Source organism: Corapipo altera, unplaced genomic scaffold (genome assembly GCF_003945725.1).
Source record: "Corapipo altera isolate COAL_440 unplaced genomic scaffold, ASM394572v1 2b, whole genome shotgun sequence".
NCBI lineage: Eukaryota > Metazoa > Chordata > Aves > Passeriformes > Pipridae > Corapipo > Corapipo altera.
This window is the reverse complement of record NW_020884874.1, coordinates 30791247-30799381: the sequence shown is the minus strand read 5'-3', so window position 1 is coordinate 30799381 and position 8135 is coordinate 30791247. Positions and strand designations below refer to the sequence as shown.

The 8135-nt window shown below is 43.7% G+C and overlaps 1 non-coding gene across 1 annotated transcript; it reads left to right on the top strand.

Annotated features, from left to right (window-relative positions):
- Positions 1-1298: 1298 nt before the first annotated feature.
- TRNAL-UAA lies at positions 1299-1381 on the top strand. Its single transcript has one exon. It is a non-coding gene; the product is annotated as a tRNA-Leu (tRNA).
- The last annotated feature ends 6754 nt before the right edge of the window (positions 1382-8135 follow it).

Here is an 8135-nt window from a genome sequence, read left to right as displayed (position 1 = left end):
CTTGTGCAGGTATCTCTGGCATGTGTCCTGGGAGAAACTTCTCCAAGTAAAGGCGCAGCTCTTCATGTATATAAAATATTATCAATTAAACTGTACGGTATGTTAGAGGCATTTTCCCTCACAAGCGTGCCTAGCATACTGGGGGGTCTCTGAGCACTCACAGCTGAAGGGTTCAGGCACCACCCACACCTGAAATTCGAGGCCCAGACCCCTGACAGAAGGGTACGGACAACCAGGGTGTCCAACAACCGAGCAGGGGGTGTGCTCCTGTTCTGCCCATGAGGAAGCAGATGTCTCCGCACGCCTCCTTGTCTGCTGGAGGCTGCCACAGTCCAGAGTCCTCGGCCTGCGCCGTACGGAATATGTTCCTTATACCTCAGGGGCAGGCTCACAGGTGGCAAAGTTTGGTGGGATAAAGGATGTCCATTTTCTCCGCTGAAAAACAGCACAGGGAGCGAGACTGGGACCCAGTGCCAGGGGGAAGGGCCGAGAAGGGACACTTTCCCATTCCCCATCTGACGCAGGGAAGAAGGGGGAGGTCTCAGGGCAGGCAGTAACTGGGGATACTGCGATAGGTGCTTCCGTAGCCCAGGCATTCAGTGGCGACCGGCAAAAAAAAAAAAAAAAAAAAAATCTTTCCTAGCAATACTTTTCTCCTAAATAAGCGTAACTGATACCTTTGGACTTTAGTGGTTTTGGTTCTCCTTCCTTCTACGAGCAAGGAAGATACATTCCAGGAAACATTTGTACGGGAGTAATAAAGTGCCGGTGCCTTACGGGCGCAACCTCTCTGCAGCCCTCTCACGCCGCCGAGGATCCACGCCGGCACCGCTGCCCTCCCTCCCCACTCTGAGGAAGCCCGAGCCCGCACTGCCCCTGCCCCGCAGTGCCCGCAGCCCTCGCACCTCACCGCCCCGGCCCAGCGCCGCCCGCCCCGCTCTCCCCTCAGGGGCGGGCCCGTGCCAGCCCCGCGCACCTCCCCCGCCTCCCCCTTCCGCTCCGGGCCCGGCGCCCATCGGAACGAAGGCGGCGGGGGAGGGCCCGGCCTGGGCTATCGCGGCCCCGGGAGGGCTCAGGGCCGGAGCAGCGCTCCCCGCCGGGCCCTGCCCGCCCTCCTCCCGCTGCCGCCGGGAGAGGCCGCCCGCGCGCACCGCCCCGTGCGCTCCGCGCTGGGAATAAAGGCGGGGGGGGGGGCGCGGAGGGGGAGGAGGTGCCCCCGAGGATCGAGGGGGGCCCAGGGGGCGGGCGGGAGCGCGGCCATGGATGTAGGCGCGACCGGGAGCGTTCCCGGTATCTGCACCAGGATGGCCGAGTGGTTAAGGCGTTGGACTTAAGATCCAATGGACGCATGTCCGCGTGGGTTCGAACCCCACTCCTGGTAATTGACGCTTTTTTTTATCGGGAGCCGGACACTTTACGTTCCCGGGCAGGGCGCGATGTCCCGGCAGAGGCGCGACCGCAGGGAGCTGGGGGCCGCCGGGACGCGGCGGGAAGCGGCTGAGGGGCGGGGAGCGGCGCTGGAGCGGCGCCGGAGCGGGCGGGCGGCGGCACCCGGCAGCCCGTGCGGGTGTCCCGGCGCTGGGCGGCCGCAGGGGGCACTGCGAGCCGGGGGGAGCGCTGCAGGGCCGCTGGGGGCTCACGCAGCTACCGCATGTTCAGCTCTAAAGCCGTTTTAAATACGATTTTTTAAAAGGGTTTGTGTGCAAAAATGCATAAGTATATATACACACGCATATATGCATAAGTATATATACACACGCATATATGCATATGTGTATATATATATTATATATCTATACATATGTATTAAATACACATATATACCCATATATATGCATATGTGTGTGTATATATACATGTATACGCACACATACATATGTGTATACATATATATACACATATATGAATGTGTATACGCATATATTTATTTTTGTATGCGTATTTCACAAGCCACTCGGCCTGGGCCTTGGTGGTGGAGCCTTGGGTGGCAGTGACAGGTGCCTCCAGCTTCATTGCCCCCGGGTCATGACTTGTTGCTCCACAGCATCATTTAGGCTATTTTTTGTGTAGATTTTTTTTTTCCATTTCCAAGCCCTTTGAAGGCTCCATGTCAACCTGTCAGCATGCTTTTATGATGTGAAAATGAGGGTAAATACCACATGCACTGGGGTGCAGGAAGTCCGCAGGTGTAGAGCCTGCTGAGGTGTCCTTGGCCGACCCCAGAGGGTGGCGGGAAGGAGAAGCTTGCTGCAGAAGTGCTGGCTGTGCCCTAAACTCTGCCATGGATTATGCTAAAGGTTAAGCAGATTGAGTGTGCAGTATTGTCAGACTCACCTCCTGGTTTTGTTTTCTTTGGCCGGACAGATGGAGCAGTTGTTGCACGTGTTGTGGTGTTTAATTTGCTGGAGCATGTCTTTGTTGTTTAGGTTTTGTGTTTTTTCTTTTTAACAGGGTAATATCATTGTGTTTAATAATACATTGAAAGTGAGGGAAGTACAAATCAAGCACAGACTGATAAATTTTTAAATATCAGTATTTGCCAGACCATCCTGGTCAAATTCTAATACAGGTAAATATAGTTGTTCTTAGCCACCCTGTTCCCAATAATTTGAGCTGAAAAATTATTTTAAACTTTTAGTCCAAATATATCATGTGATGATACCAACTAATTAAAGGATAAACACGAAAGATATAACTCCTGATGGGCCTTCTATGAAATAGAAGGTGAAATATGTCAGGATATTTTATTACATGCTGCACAAAATGATCTGGCATTACCGGTGTGGGCATGGTATAAACACAGAGATATGATAGTCAAGAGGGAATTGTGGAGAGAAGTGTGGTCTGTGGTGAATTTGTAGGAACTGCAAGTACCTGTATTGTCTTGAGTGTTACCACAGTTAAATTGTAAATGCAAAACATACCACACTTTCTAGAACTGTTCTTTAAAAAGCAGTACTGCTAGGTTCAGCTATTTTATGAAGTAAACATTCATTGCTATTCTTCATTAAGGTACAAATTAGTTAAAAGTGGGTACATGTTTGAAGGTACATTTTACCTGTAATCTAATGGTAAAATGCTGCCCTTGGAAACCCACATCTTTGCATACAAATTGTATAATTCTGCTTATGTGCTTCCTTATGAGCGTGTTTGTATGTACAGTAAGTGCTCATGTGTATTTTGTGGATGCAGTGCTGATCTTGATGAAAAGTTGGTCCCAGCTATGTCAGTTACAGGATGAATTAGTGGTGGCTATTGTGCACTGTGAGAAAGAAAAAAGTAAAACTAATCACAGTTGTTACAAGAACAGTAATTACTGAACAGAAAAAGAAGGCAGTGTTTAGGATGAGGAAATATAGAAAACTGGATTTCTTGGTTAAAATTGTTTCTGTTACAGGCACTGCCCTTTCCTTAAGAGATTTGTTTTGCAGAGAACTTTGCTCAGTCCTTTGTTGAACCTGTGTGTTTCCTGCTTCTTATAACAGCTTGTTAGAGCACATGCTGATCTGGAATGGAGCAGAAGATTTTTTTGAACCTTTCCTGATCTGAAGAAATACCCATAAAATCTACCTGCAACAAGGATGTCCCAACCCCTTCATACGCTTCTCCATAAAGGAAAGTTTAATGTGCTGGAGTTATTTGTTTCTATTTTAGGTGAAGTGGCAGGGTGATGTATTGTGTTTTAGGTCTGGAGATGACCATGATTTTAAGACTTATACTTTACTGAGCAAGTATTTTTCTTTGGTTTTAATAGCTTCCCTGTTAAAGCCTCATGAATTATTGGTGGTTACCTTTGCAGTTTGACATTCTTACATGCACTTGTTGTACTCTGGCCTTTAGTTCAAACAATATTGCTTTTTATTGGACTCTGTTCTGTGGATGAGTTGTTTTTCTAAAAAGGATCCTTGCCTTGTTTGTTGAGGAAAATGGAAAAAGTTTAGCAACTAATGCTAGAAACTGGAATAAAAAAAGGAGATTCATATGCTGACAGTTGAATGCTATCCTGATCAGCCAGGGCTGTTTTTCTTGCCTCTGCATATTTCCTGTCTGATGAGAAGCCAGTCAGTTCAAATAGATTTTTCATAAGCAATCATTTGTTTTCATGTTCCTTATTTTGTGGTCTCCATCTTGAGTACCTCAGTCTGATTTGCAGAAATACAAAGCTTTTGCAAGCACAGGTGAAATCAATGTATCACCTATACTTTAAGGAATCTCTGAAAAGAATTGTATTATTTGTTTCTGAGCAGTCAGAATAACTTCAAGCAAAAGTTATTGGAGATACTTGACGTTAATCTTTCCGTACCTCAATTTGCCATTGTATAAAATGGAAGTAATAAAAGTACACCATTTGCAAAATGGGCTGCTATGAAGTAAATTCATTCTTGTTTCTGAAGAATTCAGATGGATACTTAGATAATCAGGTCGTGTTAGACATCCCATGAGTAGACTATCAGTGAATTCAGAAAATAAGATGAAATAAACAAGGTACAGAGCCACGCTTTGAGCTGTGAATACCATGTAAAGTATTGATTACTGAACAATTGACTGAATAACTGATTAGCCAGGAAGCACTGCATGATGTGTGCTGAACAAGGTGGGAGTCTTACAGGAAAACAGCAAGCCACAGTTTAACTCAAAATTCTGTCTCACTTCATAAACATAAGGGGATCAAATCAAGAAGGCAGCAACGTATTGGTGAAATATTATTTAGGTGATATTTCAAATTAGTTTAATAATTTTTAAAAACTTTCAGCATCTTGAGTTGGTTTTTTTTCAGTTACACTTTAGTGTGTGATGGAAGTGTGTAATTTGTTACTTGAGTTAAACCATTCTTTCATCGTTCCCAGTGACCAGTATCTCATGAGGAAAAATGTGTAGAAAGGGCTGTGAAGTTCCTAAGCTATTATATAATGTATGTAGGATGATCAGTAAACCCTCTGATTTTCACAGCAGGTCAATTTAAAGTCTATAAAGTAGGACTAGTCTCTTATATTAGCAGGAGTAACTGCATGTAAAGTACTTGGTAACTCTTGACTTGTTCTCTTTTTGAGACTTTTGTGGTAAATAAGAGGGGTAGACTCTATTTTCTGGATTTCATTCTCAAGATGCTTGTTCAAAAATTACCACTGTTTAGCGTAGACAGTTGTGTCAGTGTTTATACATATGTTTGCACAGGTTCATTTTCAACAGCTGTTGGACTGTTCATCAGCTGACTGCATTCAATCTTACCTGCATATTCTTAGAATCATTTCTGTTGGACTTGATATCCAAAGCAACCAAGTGTCATTAGCAATGTTAGCTAATTTTGCCTCCTTCTCCAGGGGATTACAACACACATTTCCAAGCAGATCCTTGCAACATTTTATTGCTTAATCATTTTTTCTCAGTTTTGATAAGGAAAATGAAGAGATTTTCCACTAGGTTAGTTCAGTCCAAGCAGCAAGCTCTGGGGAATTGAGCTGTGGTAGTACAGGGAGCTCAACTGCCCTGACTGTGCCACTGATAGAACAGAACAAGGGCCTGCATATCATTACTGCAGAGAAAAGCCCTTCAACTTACTTATAGTGCAGATGGAGGTAGGTTTACTCTTATGACTGACAGATGAGACCTGCAAGTCATGATCTTTTAAAGCACCATCATGCCCAGCATTACCCAGAGTAGGATGGTCTGACATAGCCATCAGAAGAGACCAGATGCCCACTCAGCTACTCCAGTTAGTGTCTGTCATTTTAGCTCAAAGCCACCTTCACTGGCAAAGGGCAGTAGCTTTGCACTGGAGTGAAGGGCTGTGGGCACGCATTGCTGTTTGCCAGTTTCTCTCATCAGGAGGAATATGTGCAGGTGGTAACACTTTACATCAGCACAGCATTATTACTGAAGGATATTACTGAAAGTGTCAAAAGACTGGTCTGTGCACTAGATCACCTCCAATCTGGGAACATTTTCCCTTGTGCTGGCTTTGCTGTGGTGGCAGGAGCCTCTTTCAGAAGGACAGAACATACAAGTCATAATTTACACTACAGCAGCAAGGTTTACCAGACTATCTACTAAATGAGGGGCCCTGAATACCCTAAAATGAAGGCAGCATAATGCAGAATATTAATGCTAAGATTTCTGGGATCTTAGGGCATTGGGCTTAAAGTATGCTAGCAGGCATACTTTAAGGGATATTTTTGGTAGAGTTAAACTTACCTGAATGAATTCTTTCTTCCTGACAGGGAAGAGCTTGTGTCTGAAGACTGTAGAAAATGTGCACACTCTTCTGAAAATGGTCTTCTTAAAAGTGCAGTAACAAAAATGCCTTCTTTCCCCTAATGATTTTGAGAGAAGAGTGTATTTTCCACATTCTTTAATTTTCCTTGGTTGCTCCTTCTCTTTCATCATCTGCTCAACTGCAACCTTCTTTCTGGTTTGGAAGTGCTACAAGATCTTTTCTTCAGACCTCATCTGCCTCATTTTTAAGTGTTTGTTGAAGTGGTTCATGCAATTCTTGGCAAGAGATCACTCGCTGACCATGTGGCTTGATAGATTTGTGACACCCGCCTCTTGCTATTTCATTATGTGTTCCAAACCTTTTCATATGAGAGTGGAATCCTGGTTAGGAAGTATGGACTGCATTTATGAGTGCTCTTTTGCAGCTAATCCACGTTCAATGATTGATGAGCATATGTATTTTAGTTTCACTTGTCCTGTCTTATATCTCTGTAGTTATTTTCTCTCACACTCCCACCTTTTGCTTTTTATGTGCATACCAAGAAACAGATCCAGGTGGTCTAACAGGTAGCTGCTGCTGAAAGAGGCAGAGATAATGCCTTTCCCCAGCCCTGACTGTACTGCACATTCCTACTGCTTACCTCTTATGTCCCTCAGTCTTTGTTTGTCAAATAATACGTCACAAACCAATTATTTTCATGTTACTTGGATCTAGAGTTCATCTCTTAGATTATCTCATTATAAGAAATGAGGAATTGGAGAGAAGTTTTCACATGTTTTGGGCTCCCTGACATAGGCAATATAGATCCACTAACTGGTTTTATTCATCACAGAATGCAAGAGGCTGAAAGGCCCCTCTGAAGATCATCTAGTCGACCTTCCAGCTCAGAGGAGAGTCAGCTTGAGCAGTCGGGAGTTTTGAATATCTCCAAGGATGAAGACTCTGGGCAACCCATGCCAATGTTTGACCACCCTCACAGTAAAAAAATGGGGGAGGTTTAGTGTCTTAAAAATAAGTGTTTTCTGCAGGTTTAGAGTACTGTAAGCTGATCCAAGTTTTTCTTTAAAATGGTCTGGGAACTGTAGCTCCCGGACATCCATCCAATGGCATCCATCTATTGAGTTAAGGGGAGGTATTGCAACTGATAGCACTCACCTTCATCCAGTACTGTGGCTAATTACTCCTCATCCTAGATCCAGAGGTTGCCTCTGAATGAGAAATTGGAAAGCATCAACATAGTTCAGAAATCCCATTTCTGTAAAGCTTTCCAAATCCTTTTGTTACTATATCCAGAACAGAAATAATTGATGTATTTAATTATTATTACTTCTATCTTTTATCATAATATTTTGGATATCTTTATTTTTTTGTTTTGCAGTATTATTTTCTGTGAGAATAGCTGATTTTTTTTGCTAAATGTAGTTTTAATGTTTACATAGCTAGGTTAATACCCATGGTTTCCACAATCTGTGTTTTGATAGCACTATGACAGTGCAGGCTATATCTATGCCAGTTAACAAATCCTGACTGAGACATGCCTAACCTGTTGTGCTGCATTCATTCGGGTGACCTGCCCCAAAAGTGATTTGACACATCAGTAAAGAAGAAATACTGAAAGCAACTGGATCCAGTGTTTGTGATGTCTCTGCCCGCCCAGTGCCTCTGAACAAAATACTTTTCTACAAAAAAGAATTATTGAATAACATAATAATTGTATGGTATGAATGCATAAATTAGATTACTTTAAGAGAAGAAAGCAGTTAATGCCTCCTAATAGACAGTACAGAGAGACATCATGGATGAGAGAAAGTTTCTGCTCTGTTTGAAGTAGTTGTTAGGGAGAGAGGTCAGCCATCAACACAAGAAAAAGGACCTCTATGACAAAGAAGGTAGGGTGACTGTGTCCAGCTGAAATGTTGAC